Below are 15,937 nucleotides of genomic sequence, written 5' to 3'. Positions count from 1 at the left end.
AATGACTATGATGTACGTATCAAGGATTATTGTAGGATGATTTTGTATTTGGCAGAATAGGCCTTGAAGATAAAGATTTTGTTAAAGATATTACAACAAGATTCAAAGGAGTTATTGGATCCTTTGTTTAACAAGGACAAGATTGGTAAATAGCCTATTGAGAACCCTGAGGTTGACAGAGAAGAAAACTCAGATATTAACCATAGGGCGAGGCATGTCATCAAAATGATGCATGATTGGATCAAGAAACCATTCAAACTTGATCCAATTCCTAAAATATTAATTTTCCATGCACAAGCCTATCCAATCAAAGGAAGAGGGAAAAAGGTCACCATCCCTACATTTATGGCTTAGTGACCAGTAAGGAGAGAGACAGTGCAACAACTTGATAGGCTAGTTGGTTATTATAGAGATTAAAAGTGTAAAGGTAAGGGCAAGAGGAAGATAAATTCTCCTTAATGAGTCAAACTTGAAGAGGGAGAAATATCGACACCTCCACAGCAAGGAGAGGAAAACATATAAGGGCTAGAGAATGTAGAGGCCTCACAAACCCTAGAGGATCCCCTAGTGCTACCAGCTACACCAGGCCAAACAAAAATAGAAACTGAGATAAAAGAGGTTTCCTCACCTTGGCAAGCAAAACAAGCCTCCCCCTCAGCACCAAAGAGAAGGAAAATTAAGACTCTGTTGAAGAGGAGGTAAAATGTGATAATAAAAAAAGTGATCCCTTTTTCATTAATTTCCAAACCTATTCCAGAAGAGGATGAAGAAGACAATCTGCCCTTGAGTTAGAGAACTTGGCTAGCTAGAGCTACAAAGAAAGAATGAAGGAGAAGCTCTATGATTATGCTACCATCTATCTCAGATGAACCCATGCAGACCACCACATCAAAGGATGAGATGTAGCAATGGATTGATGAGTAGGATGTGGAGGGCACTAATGTCTTTAAGATGTTAGATTTTGAATGTATGCTCGTGGGTACTGAGTTGGTCAGGGACAAGATCAGAGACACGCCCACCAATCAACCTCAATATGAGGATTGAACTCAGATGCCCCCAGAATTACAAGGACTTGAAATGGGTCATGCATTCCAATTGCAGGTCACATTTTGTGTTGACAAGGGATCAGCTACCCCTCTTCCTCTAGGCATAGAAATTGAACAAGTTTAAATAGAACATCAACAAGAGCCAGAACAAGTATCAACTAAGGAAGTGTTGGAAGGATGGGAAAATGTACAACCTCATAAAACTTCCCAGGATACAAAGGTGAGAATTGTGTGCTCTACAGAGACAGAGACTATTGGCAAAGAGCTTTCACAAGGGGAGAAGACCCCAAAAAGGAGTGATAAGGGGAAAGGTGTAGCTAAACAAACTCCTTCATCCTCTCAAGGTAAATCCCTAGTGCAACATGTTCCAAGGTGACTCAAAAAATAATTGATCAGAAATAAGAAACAACAATTCACTACTAAAGAGGAGGATGGAATAGAACTAATAGAAGTACTAAGGAAACCTAATTCACCTCCAAAGGATGCACAAGCATTAGCCTTATTCATGAGTAATCAAAATCAAGACATTTTTTCTCATGAGGCTATCCCTCCTCTAGTATCAAATTTTGAAGAACTGATTCCTGGGGATTATCAGATCTAGGAGATTATACTTGGGAAGCCAACCTTAGAAACTGCAAAGTTGATGGTCACTACAGGGATGAAGGAGCTATTTAGAAGCTTGGAACAGGATGGGGTAGAATTGATAACACTTTGGCAAAAAAATGAAATTCTTAACAGATATTTGAGGGAATTTGTTGGCCCTTTGGATCCAACTAACCCCAAAGATACTCTAAATGCAGAAATTCAGAGAAGGGATAGGGTTGTGGTGCAATTGGACCCATTTTTTAATGCATGTCAGCAATTGTGGGAAAATTTTGAGTAGAAAGGTAGAAAGACATACTAATTATCCAAGAAAATCTTAAGTTATTATATGTTATGCAGGAGAAAGTGGATAAGTTGGTAGCTATTTTGAACCAATATTTTGGCTTAATGGATGAGGTGCATACCTAGGGAAAGGATCTACAAGCATTACAGGCAATCAAAGGCCAGAGATATCGAATGTTAATGGATGTATATATAGCTAATGACATAGATAAGATAGATGATTGGATTGAGAAGATAGTAGATAGCAATAAAGTAATGGAATCATTACATGCAAAGATCCATAGGCTCAAGGACCAAGCCCAAGAGAAAATTTTGGAAGCTAAGAGACATTATAATGATGCATGTCTAGACATTTTTGAAGATGATGCATGGGAAAAGTTAATACCTATAGAGGTAGTAGTTAAAAAAATTTGGAAAACTTTTGATGAGGTTTCTAATCATGAGGATATCTAGCAAGCATTTAGAATAGAGGAGGCTTTATTAGAGCTTGATAAAAAAAACAAAGGGATTTTCTTGAAACCATATAGAGGTGGATAACTATGGGCATTATATTTATCTTTCACTTTCCTTGATTTTCGATGCATTCTACTAGCAGTTTAACTTCGACAGATGCCCAGTGAAGATGGAGCTTCTATTTTTGACACTTCTAGACACTTCTACATCAACTAAAGACTCTCTTCTTCTTATTTTCTCATGTATTCTTTGTTTTATAACATGTGAAGGCTCATGCATCCAATTAATGATATAAAAATGGATGGAGTCCTACTAAGCACTAGTTAGATAGTCAGTTTGTTTTATTAATTTAGAAGCATTTGATTGCATGAAGATGTCTCTCACTCTCAACACAAATTAAGGAGATGACTTCTTATAAATACAGGATTGTAATATGTAATCAAGACTGCCATTATTTTGCAATAATATATGCTTTTGGTGCTTGCAATTGGAGTGTAGTGATTCTTGCCTAAGTGTGTTATGTTTTGTGAATGTATGTTCATGGAATGTAATTGAGCCAAAAATTTATTGCATTATTTTTGGTTGTGCAATCTTTTAATTTTGGTGTTTGCTATGGTTCTACAAATTTTGCTGACATATCTAGTTCGAGAAGAGATGATCCATTTTGTTCTTGCATAACTTTTTGTCTCGCATAAGCTCACTTTCTGTAGCCTTGTGATTTGATGAAAAGTGAAACACCTTACGATTTCTAGAATTCTCATTTATGATTACATCAATGGAATTAAGGAAGCATTTCTCCTACTTCAATTGGTTACCTATAGATTTCTTCGAAGGCTTAACTCATAGATGTGTTGTTTCCATAGCTTATGTCCATTAGGATTTTACTTTCATGTTATTTGTTTAAAACCTCTTGTCACCCTATCTTTTTTATTTTCTTTACTAACCCCTTGGTTAAACTAGGAATTCATATAGTTGCATTGTTCGATTGCATCCATCATAAAAATAGAAAATACAAAAACATTGTTTATTTTTGTGTGTTTTATTATTTTGAAGTAGTGAATAGATTCTACATCTTATCTGAAGTTATCGGAACCAGCAAAGGTCTTCTCATGAACATTCACATTTATCTTCAACTAAGTGGATTCAAGTAGGTCGCAAGATCACCTGGAACCTTGGAGTTGATCCTCAGATTAGCTTTTCAAGAGAGTTTGAAAGGATTCCTATCATTAAGCATCATGCAAAATGACAGCTCAACAATACTATGACTAGCAAATTACATGGAGATAGTATACATGTTTGTGATGAAATTTATAACCTTAGAAGTCTATACAGACTATACTAAATAGAGATAATCTTGTTTGAAGCAAAACAAGACAACATAATTGAAGGAAAGAGTTGTTTTGTTTACAAGATAATTACTTGTCCAATTAGGGCCAACATCCTAGATGTCTACTCTAAGTTGGAAAAGTGGTTTGTGGTCTTAGCCAACCCAATAGAAATTTGTGTAAAGGCATGGTATTTATGCAAAGGACATTTGGTGATAAGAAGTGCAATTGTGATGCAAGAATATATGAAGTACATTTGTGAATTGTGAATTGTGACTATATGCAAACTTTTGTGAAAGCAATATATACAAAGTTTTATATGAGCTATTTGATGATCTGAGATCAAGTTGAAGATCAGAGATTAGTTGAGAAAGAAGATATAGTAATTATGTTTAGTTTAATTACTTTTTTGAGCAATGAGCTCTACTTGTAATTGGAAGTGCATGTTTGGGCAGTGAGCTCATCTTGCATACACTGTACTACAACTCCTAGCAGTGTTAGAATCTCCTAACAGGGATTCAAAGTCTCCTAACAAGGATTGCTTATACTAAATTTTCTCATTGACTCATAATAGGGTCCATCTTCTAACAAGGAACTTATATATCAGTTTATTATCTAGTGGGTATCATCCCCACCGTGGTTTTTCCTTGGATAGGGTTTCCCTAGTTAACAAAATATAGCGTTATGAGTTTTATTTGTGTATTGTTACTATTACTATTCAACATTACTTTATTGCTTTGTTATGCATGGTTTAGAGTAAGTAATAACATCTAGTTGGAAACTAAAGTTTGTAGATTACTGAGTCAACCCCCCCCCCCCCCCCCCCCCCAAGTAATCCCTATTTTTAACAAATATGACTTCATACTTATCTCTTATAATCAAAATTATGATTATGTCAACCCAAAAATGGTCTACATAGAAGTTTGTGCCATTACAAACATCTATGACATAAATTTTTCACTTGGCATCCAAAGGCTCCAATGCTCAGCCTTCACTAATCTTTTAATACTTATACTCGACTCTTGAATAACTTGACACACATTATTTGCTCAGCACCAAAATCACTTGGCACCCTCTATTTACTTGGCTTCCTCTATTGGCTTGGCACTTGAATGACTTGGCACACACTTAATTCTTGACACCTACTAGTGCTCAACACTAACTGTCATATTACTTGGCATGTATTACCTGAAAATTATGCTTGGCATGCACTCTGCACTTTACTTTGTTGAATAATGACTAAGTGTTTTGTCACTACTTTGTCAAAACCAATCTAAGATTAAAAATCTCCCCTTTTGACATGAGTAGCAAAAATGCCTTGTCATGGAATATACATTCTTATCTAATGCATAAGTCAAATAATGTATCTTCATTGCTCGACTTCAACACAAAACTTCAAAACTTCAAAATTTGCAAAATTGTTGTCTATCTTCCTTACCTTATTACTCCCCATAAGTTGATACTTCATTTTTGTTTCTTCATTCATTACTCCTATTAAGTAGATATTTTTCCTTGATAAATTTCCTTCAAAATTTCACAAAAATACTTATCCAAAACTTCATATCCCCCTTTTTTGACACTTATGTCATTTGGGTTGTACATTGATAGTGTGTTTATCTGAGAAAGGCTTGTGTAGCTCTATTATAATCTTCAATGTTGCATCTCAGTTATCACATGTTGCATCTAATAAATGAATTTGTATTTCAAGATTAGCAGCTAGGTCTACTATGCCATCATGAGTAGAAAGTTGGAAATCTTTCTTCATTAAAGTTTTTGCAAAGGCTAATTCCTTGTGTAACACTTCCATGTGAGGTGTTAACATGGATTGGATTTTGATCACTGTAGATCTAATATTGGCATCTTTTTCATGCAACTCAACAAGCCTACTCCAAGTCGTGAGTAACCTTTGATAATGTATCTGACTATTATCAGGAGATATTTTTATTGTACTACCTATGAGTTGAAAATCTCCTTGCAACTAGTCAATAGCCTTTTGATTTTCCTTACTAAATAGATCAACATTGCATAGCTTTGTGTAGAGAGAGAAAATATTCTCTAACACCTTTTTCACACTTTTCATTGTGGTTGCAAGATCAACCTATCTTAGTGCAACAACATTACATATCTTCTCTTAAAAATTTGTATGAAATTTCCTTTCTAACCATTTTAATAATTTAACATTATAATCTAGGTCTTCATCTTTTATCTTGTCCATCATAGCGACAACTTTCTCTATAATGGGCTTATCTTCATTTATTTATGGGAGACTGAAATAATCAATAAATATGTCTTTGATTTCATGAAAAACTTACTTTTTGTTATGCTCCCTCCTTAAGATTTATAGTCCCTTCTTCCTTTGTAGAGTGTCTTGAAGAATTCTCATTTCTTCAATTGTGATTGTGTCCAAATCAAACTTTGGTAGCTTAATCGCCTCATCTAAGATTACATCCTCAAATGATGTAACTTTAGCACTCTTTGGTGTGTTAGAACTTGGCCTTGATAACTTTAATGGTGTGGCATGTGTACTTGGCATCTAAAGAGTGTGACAGCTAAGAGGAGATGTAGAAATTGGCAATTTAAAAGAAGTTTGTATTACAATTTTCTCCTCAGGCTCAGTAGTCAGCTTCAACTCTTCAATCTTGTCTCCTTTCTTCTTGACTTCACCCTACAATGGTGGAATAGGTACAAGACTTGCTTCCTAACCCTTATGCACCTCTATTTTATCATTATCAACAATCACGACAACTGAAAAATCTAAATTGTTTAGGCTTAGCATTGATGTATCTATAGATTGTGCTTCTATCTCTTTCATCTGTATGACAATACTTGGCATTACAGATGGTGCCTTTGTTGTATCAACTTGTTGTTCAAGATTTACACTTTGATCTCTTTGTAGATCCTATGATTCTTTTTCCTTTATCTTTATTGTTTTGGGGGGTACATTTGATGTGTCTTGTTGCTTCTCCCCTGAAGATGCAACTTCTGCCTTTTGAATCTCATCCAGTCTCACCAATATTGTATTACTACATAAAAGTGTTGCATTGGTAGAGTCTTGCAAAATTTTCTTCAATTCATCTTAAGTCAAAGGATTGAAATTATGTGACATTTTATCAGGAACATCCTTGATGCTCACTAACTCTTGTTGACTCTCTTGGTCATCATGTGGGGGATTGGCACTAGGCACTTGTGTATCCCATACATCTTATCGCTCTTCTTCAATTGTTGTTTTTTTTGTTCCTTCAGTTCCCTCCACATTACCTTCCTTGATTAGCTTCACCTCTTTATATTTCTCTTCTTCATTCTTATTAGGTTCTTGCTCTTCTTGTTCACCTTTCTTAGTTATTGCTTTAGTGGATAACCCATAAATAACTTTCCACAACAATGTGCTCTAGGTTACCAATTCCTCAACTTGTTTCTTCAGTATATTAAATGTTCAGTACTTGGGAGAAAATTTCCCTTTATATTTGTCCATGGCTTTAGAAATCATTTGGTTATCCAAAGCAGGCATAACTTGGGCTAATGTATCCTCCCTTATTTGTCTATCAGTAGTCAAATTGAATTACCACTTTTGCTCAACTTTGTCATAAAGACTTTTCAGTAAAGAGTTGGCAATCTCTAGTGCAGTAGTTTTGAAAGTAGCCATCATATCATATATGGCCTCTTCAACCTTATCTTTATCAACACTCCCTAGCTTATCAAAATCAACATGTGTAAAACTTGACAAATCTGCATTGGTTTTAATGTTTTCACACAAGTTATCAATGTTAGAAGAGGGATTATGGCTTACCACTTTGAATTGAATCAAGTCATCAGAATTTGACTCCTTCTCATCTAAATTCTATTGTGGCTTGTACTTCTTCCTTAATCTCTTACAAGTATTTTGATAGGCTAGCTCGACTCTATTATGGCATTTTCTCTTTTGCCTTTAGACTTTGCATTTCTTTTGCCTATGCAGTGGCTGCCCTAGTGCTTGACCTAGTTAAAGGTATAGTTGGCTTTTTTTGTTACTACTTCATGATCTTCTTAGGTTTCTCTATTTCCTATTCCTTTTCCTTTCTCTTTTTCTTGGCATCCTTAGGTGCTTCCTCAGCTTCTTCTCCCTCAGTACCTTTTGCTTCAAAATCTTCATCTTCTCCTAGGCCTTGTGTAAATTCTAATGGTGCTTGGCCTTTTTCTTCTTCTTCTTCTTTCACCTCTGCATCACCTTCACCAAACTTCTCTTTTAGTTTATTCACTATTTTTTTCTTCTTTCTTATGACATAGGTAGTCTATAAATTTATTGTTATTCTAGATTTTGCCTCATCATAGTTTACAAAGGATGTTGAATCCTTGTCAATTTCTTCTACTAATAAAGTTGTGATGGCTGCAGAGGCTTCATCCACATTAATTTCATATGGAAAAGGTTTTAACAATTTGAACTTGGCTATTGCTGCCTACACATATGTATAATTTGCATCAACTAAGAAACACACATTATTGTAATGTTGTTCCACTAATGATATAGGAATCCTCAATCTTTCTTTCATGGATTTCTTGAAATCCTCAAAATAGCTAGTCATGGCTGACTCAAAATTATCTCCAAGTTGCTCAATGAATTCTATAAGCTATTGTGTAACTGTCCTATTGGTCTTCTAAGAAAATTTACCAAAATTGGGGAATGTGTTTTGCACATAGCAAAATATGCAAACAATCAAAGAACCAAACTTATAAGATGCACTTTTGGCCTTCCTAATGGCTTCCAAGTTTTCTCATAACTGTTATAGTTCTAACTCGGCAAGGTCATAGGAATGATCTCTCTTCACAATTTTGTAACCTAATTCCACTGCCATACATGAAACATTATTCAGTCGGCTTGACTAAAAGAACTTATGGGAAATGACTCTGACTAAAAAGGCAACGATGGGATCTGAAATAGTGTTAATCAACATCCCTCATTTGTTCCATACAACACATGTATTCTTTTCAATAACCTCCTTTGCATCACTCTGTATGCTCTTAGGTCGATCAAGGGTAGGATACCCTATTACTCTATTCACAATCCTCTTAGAAATCTTGATTGGTCCACTCTCTAACCAAATATGGTTCTCTTGTATATGACTTAGAATAATATGAATCCATTCTATTTTAAACATCTAAGGAAAGTCTAGGGCATGTGTTAACCCTTTTCTCTCAACTTGTATCTTATTCTCTTCCCTCAAAACACCATTGTAACATAGCTTACTGTAGATGTCTCCAATCCCCATGTCTCCTACCTCTCCAATCTTTCTAGTATAGCAACATCTCGCATCTTGAGTCATGAGAACCTTTGGTGGTATCATGGATAGCACACTAGACAGATCTCCCTTGTATGCAATCTCAAAAATTTCTCAGAATAGGGGCTACCTAACATCACTGCTAATCAATTGAACATTGAAAACTTTCTTCCCCTCTTTCCTAATAGTAGACAAAGAACTAGCTACCATTTTAATTTCCTAGGGTTTGCAAAAAACAAAATAGTGTAACTTGACACAAGCTAAATACCTCTTGAATACATAGAATGGTGTTGAGTAGCATTTAGATCTAGTTTGTAAATACTAGAATCTCCTTTCACCAATCACTTTCATGTTCATTGTCTCTTCACACTTAGGTGAATGCAAATAAGTCAAAAATTGACTATATAAATCTTCAAATTTGGCATTAAATGCTTAGTACGTATACATTTGTAAGCTTGACTATCATAGGATTTTCAACATGCTCGACTAATATAGGGATCTTAGCTCATACTATCCTCATCTCCATCACTCGGTAATAACATAGAAAACAATATATCTTATAGAGTAACTCTTACTTTAAACTTCTTCACTGCATTTTGATTCATGCATATTTCTTCTTTTTAGATCTTAGATATTTAGAAGTAATGCAATGGCAATCAACGAATAAAGAGAGAGACGGATCTTCCCCAACTATGTTGAGACATGATGTGTGTAGGGAATCTTCCACCTTCCTAACATAATTGAAAAATTTTTACCAATACTCCAATTATTATTGTCCCTACTATGACTAATAATGAAATATATCCTGATACAGAGCGGTGTCATAGATTTATCCCCATAGGGTAGGACTAAGGACTCGCAGCATGACTCGAAATGAGGTAAATCTAATATACCTTTTCAAATGTTAGTTACACACATACCATTTATCGCCTATTTGGTAGTGATGTGATCACCTGATCCATTGGATGAAGTGACCTCATCTAAACTCGGTGTACAACAATCTTCCTTCTTTCTCCATGTCTTATTCATCTACATTGATGAGGCATATTAATGTCTCAAATTTAATATAGTTTTTATATAGTCTAAACTTACTCTTTGAACTTTGTGAAAAACATTTCCAACATATTTGTCTTATGCGAGATGCAGCTAGAACTTATTAAACCTATGGATAGGGGATATGACATACCTTGCTTAATATTATATATAAAGTGCAGTATTTCATATAAATATTTTAAACTATGTTCTAATATTTGAATAAGAGTGGAAATTTTGTTGTGCATATGTTTTCAAATGTTTCTAATTTTCAAGAAATGGAGAAGTGGCACAAAGAGTGGTGAGCACCATATTAAAGAAGGAGTAATGAAGACCGATCATAGCATGAGAAGCGCAGGTGAGTTATGAGTGATAAATCACGTTTGCAAGAAGAGGTATTCCACGAGACCCGACTTGCTACATTATTTATGGACTATTATTCTGTTGCTCAATCAATTTTTTAAAGTCATGGTTGACATTCCACCTTTTTCTTCTGACAATGTTTGCTCACATTTTTTATGTTATGTTTGTAATAAGTTCCAATCCTCTATATATAAGAAAGGAGGAGAAAAGTTAGTTAGTTAGTCAAAGGGATTCTGAAGTTGCTCTTTTCTATTCTCTACGAATTATTCAATCATGTAACAAAAGAAGAATTCTAATGTGAGAGTGATTTTGGGAATACATGTTGTATTCTTAGTTAGTTGAAGCCAACCAAGGGGGTCCACTTGGGAGGTGGAATAGATTTAGGTAGAGTAGATTCATTCCTTGTAATTTCCTATTTTAAGATAGACTTACTACATTAGTCCTGCAGCATAATTACTGTGAAAGTTCCTGCAACACTTGTGGAAAATGATCATAGTGGATGTTTGAATTGTTAACTAGTTTAGAATTCCTTTTCTGAAGTTCTCTACAATTCTCTGTTGTTAGTCTAAGTGTGTTTACTATTTTGTATCCATAGTATGGATCCCTTTCATGCATTTTACTTTCCTACAGCATAGGTGTTAAGACGCTTAAAGGAACTTAGCGCACATATTGTGCTAACCCATTTCAAGTCCTGCATCCTTGGGTTGACAATTCAAATGTATTTTCATAATGGAATAGATAGTTCTTAAAATGGATATAGTATCTTTGAGAGAGGAATAATGGTGTGATTATCTTGACCTATTATGGAAACCTTGCATTTTTTGGTGTCATTGCTAGGGATGGTGTCAAACTAGGAACCTTCATGAATCTTCTATTTTTAGATTAGTGTGTTCATTAGAAACCACAAGATTATGTGCTTGATTAAAAAGTTACTAGTTCATTTACATGCATCAAAGAGGAACATAACAAGATGAATATGGGAGATTTCTTCCATGGGAATATGTTAATCTAAACAAAGAAATTGAAGAAGAAGTTGAGTTGCCTTTTTCGGACGCAAGCCCTATTTTTTTCTATAGAATCATCCTCAAGAGCTGAACCTTTGGATACAAGTGATCTTCAACCTTTTGCTGAAATTTTGGCCAGTTTCCTTGATAGTACTACTCCAAATCCACCAGTTGTTAACAATCGAGTACCCAATGTTCCTTTTTAGTAGCAACCTCATAATCAAATACCTCCAGTAATGGCACAACCTACTTTTCCATTTCCTCTCCCAAACCTTGTAACCAATGCTAATCTCAAACATATACCTCCAAATGCTCTTCCAAAGTTTTATGGCCTTGCACAACCGAAGATCCTAATACTTTATTGTTTGAGTTTAACATACTCTATCATAGCTTTGACTAAAACATTGATGCCCATAAGCTCAAGTTGTTTCTAGCAACACTGAAAGAGTTAGCTTTATGATGGTTCATGAGCTTAGGAGCCAATGCAGCAGGTACTTGGGATGAAATGCAAACTCTATTTTTGGACAAATACAAAGAGTAATGCAGAGCAAATGATTCAAGAGGAGATGATATCTTTAAAATATCACAAAAGGAGGAAGAAACATTGGAAGACTATGTTTCACATTTCTTGTGTACATTATAGAAGAATCCTCGGCATGTGTTATCTGAGGATTCACAAAAGCTAGTCTTCTTGAGAGGCATGAATGATAATTGTCTAGAAGCATTAGACTTGATGGTTGGTGGAGATTTATATCAATCTTCTTGGGATGACCTTAAGAAAATCTATCTTAACTACTCAAGGTCAACAATGAATAAAGGAAAAGGACAAAAGACTACAGCTACTAAAGGAATCAATCAAGGTATTTCAAAGCTCGAGATATCTAATCTGCTCTCAGATTTTAAGCAAGACATTATAAATGATGTCGCTACACATCTCAACACAATGAATACAAAGAAGAAGCATGCAGAAGCTAAGGTACAATAAGCTAAGTACTGCCCACACTACTAAAAGTAGAAGAAAGATTGCCAATGCAAATTGGTCGCTAGCATGGAAAACCAACATCTTCCAATTGAGTACATCAAAATAGATGGAGAGGATGGAGAGGATGAGAAAGTATTCTTTTTTCTAAATGCTAACCATGGGCCCAACATTAAGGTATGCCTTAGGACCCTTTGCAAAATTCAAATCTATATGGTAATCAATGGCAAAACCGTAATACCCAAGGTCCTTCACAATATAGTCAACTTAATTGGAATAATGCTTGGCAAAATAATCCATAACAGCCTCAATGGCCTCAAAATTCCCAACCTTCCTAGCCAAACCAACAAAGTAATCAATGGTAGAATCAACATAATCAATGGCAACCACCCTAGGGGATTTGGCAGTCTACAAATCAATGGAGAGGACCTCAACAATGGCCTAACCAAAATACTAGTAATCCACAATTACCACCTCCAGTCCAACAACCTACACTAATGCCACCACCTACAAGTCCTAGACCTCAAAAGAAGACTGAGTTACGTGCACAACCTCAGCTAAATCCAAATAACCAACAATTATAACAACCAATGTATTCTATTGATGCTCAACAATACCCTGCTTATGCTCTAAATGTTGCAAATATACATTTGAGATCTAGTACAACCCTACCAATGCCTAAACTGCCTCTTATAACTAAAATACCAAATATTCCTATAGCATCAAAACCCATAGTTTCTAAAAAGGTTGACCCAACTAATGCCACTAGCTCAGCTCAAGCTCAACTAGCAGTTGAACCTCCTTTTCCAAAGAAGCTCGTACAAAGTAAACTTACACAAATAGAGGAACAATCTTTTGATATTATTGATCAGTTAAAGAACATGCATGTCCAAATACCCTGATTCCAAGCTATTAAAGATGTTCCTATCTATGGAAAAGTCATCGAAGAAGCCTGTCTAAAAAAGCCTGGGAGGAAGAAAAAGGACCCAACTACAATCCATGTTGTAGGACAATTGGCTAACATTATGTTAGGAAAATTGATCATTCCTAAATATCCTGATCTAGGAAGTTCAGTTGTGAATATGATTATAAATGGTCAGTCTATTAAAAATGCTTTAATTGATCTTGGTGCTACTATAAATATCATGACTAAGGATACTATGAAAAAGTTTAATATAGAAGAATTAAAGGCTACCCCGACAATTCTACAACTTGTAGATAGTTCTATTGTCACTCCTGATGGGATGATAGAAGACATAGTTGTAACCCTAGACTCTCTAGAGTACCCTACAGATTTCATGATTCTATCTCCCAAAGTCAATTTATCTAGTTACCCTGTCATTCTAGGATGACCATGGTTAGCTATAGTTGATGCAAATATAAGTTGTGGGTCAGGGAATATGATCATATCTAATGGTCAGGCAACAAATAAATTTGATCTATATTCTCCAGAACAACCACAACCAAATTTAAGTACATTTATATGGCCAAATTTAGTGGATGGAGAAGAAGAGTTAAACTCTATAGCACAGCTTATGATGTTACATAGACAATCTTTTCTAAAGCTGTAGGAAGAGGATTATTCATCAACTCTTAAAATGTGAATACTTATTCATCAACTCTTACCATGTGAATCAGATACAAGTCCAATCTTTGAAGTTGCTATAATTGATTCTACAACTACTATTGAGTTTTCAAAAGGTCATAATCCCAAATTATCTTCCACATAGATGAAACGGTTAATAGAGCTCCTTCAAAAACATAAAAAAGGATTTTGCATGGGACTATGGGGATATGAAAGGGTTGAGTCCTACATTATGCACTTATAGAATATACATCAATGAAGGGTGTCTGCCACTCTGTCAACCCTAGAGAAGGATTAATCCAGCCCTTAGAGAAATAATTAAAACTAAATTGCAAAAAATTGCTTGATGCTCATTTTATATATCCTATATCTAATAGTAGATGGGTGTCACCTCTGGTCATAGTGCCTTAAAAGGGAGGGAAATGGTGGATTTGTGTAGATTATAGAGAATTGAATAAGGCAACCAAGAAGGATCACTTTTCTTTTCCATTCATTGATCAAGTTCTGGACACTCTAGCTGGAAAGAAGTATTTCTCTTTTCTAGATGGGTATAGTGGTTATAATGAAATAAGTATCACTCCTAAAGATCAAGACAAAACCAAATTTACATGTCCATGGGGTGCTTTTTCATATTCTATTTTTCCATTTGGCCTATGTAGTGCCCCTGCAACATTTCAATGAGCTATGATCAGCATTTTTGCTGATATATCGCATGATTGTATGGAAATATACATGGATGATTTCACAACATTTGGAGTCACCTCTGAAGAAGCCTTGATGAATCTTGAAAAGGTTCTTATCTAATATAAATAACATAATCTATCACTCAATAGTGAGAAACATTTCATGCTCAAGCAGGAAGGAGTGGTGCTTGGTCATTTCATATCAGCTATAGGAATACAAGTAGATCTAGCTAAGATAGAGGTAATTCTAACACTACCCATACCTACAAAACCAGAAGATGTAAGATATTTTTTAGGTCATGCCAGATATTATAGGTGTTTCATAAAAGATTTCAATAAAATAGCTAGTCCTTTGTAACATTGTTGACAAAGGAAGTTGAATTCATTTGGACACCCAAATGTAATGAAGCCTTCCTGTAGCTTAAGAAACTCCTCACCACGGCACTAGTTTTAAAGGGACCACATTGGTCAATTCCATTTCATATTCATACTAATGCATCAGACTATGTCGTAGGAGTTGTATTAGGACAAAAGGCTACTAATCTTGAGAATGCCATCTACTATATTAGTAAAATCCTTCATGGACCTGAGCTAAATTACATAGTAACTAAAAAAGAACTTTTAGCTATAGTCTATGCATTGAAAAAAATTAGATATTATGTAACTGGATATTATATTTTTGTTCATATTGATCACTCAGCTATAAGGTACTTAATGAACAAACCAACTATCACTAGTAGACTGGCAAGACGGCTCTTGTTGTTACAAGAGTTTGATATTACTATTATTGATAAACCAGGAAAACTAACATAGTTACAAATTACCTATCTAGATTGACCATTGCAAATGAAGATCCAACTCCAATTGAAGATACCTTTCCAGATGAGCACTTGTTCTATATAGCAACTCATACACCATGGTATGTAGACATAGCAAATTATCTTGATGCCAATAGACTGCCCCCACACTTCTCTCACAAAGAAAGGAGAAAGCTAGTAGAGAAAATTTTTCAATATTCCTAGATAGATAACAATCTCTTCTATGTAGGACCAAATCAAGTCATGAGGAGATGTGTCAAGGAAGATGAGATATATGATATATTACATGCTTGTCATGATGAACCATGTGGAGGCCATTTTGTAGGGTAAATAATAACACTAAAGGTACTTACAACTGGATATTATTGGCCAACCTTACATAAGGATGCAATGACTTATACAACCAATTGTGACAAATGCTAGAGGATAGGCCAACCAACCAAAACTGATGAGATGCCACTCACTTCACAGATTGTAGTCACACCTTTTGTTAAGTGGGGCATGGACTTCAT

This window comes from Cupressus sempervirens, chromosome 10 (genome assembly GCF_028749045.1).
Source record: "Cupressus sempervirens isolate cs-2001-9-10 chromosome 10, ASM2874904v1, whole genome shotgun sequence".
In the NCBI taxonomy this organism is placed as follows: domain Eukaryota; kingdom Viridiplantae; phylum Streptophyta; class Pinopsida; order Cupressales; family Cupressaceae; genus Cupressus; species Cupressus sempervirens.
Note: the sequence above shows the minus strand (reverse complement) of the source record.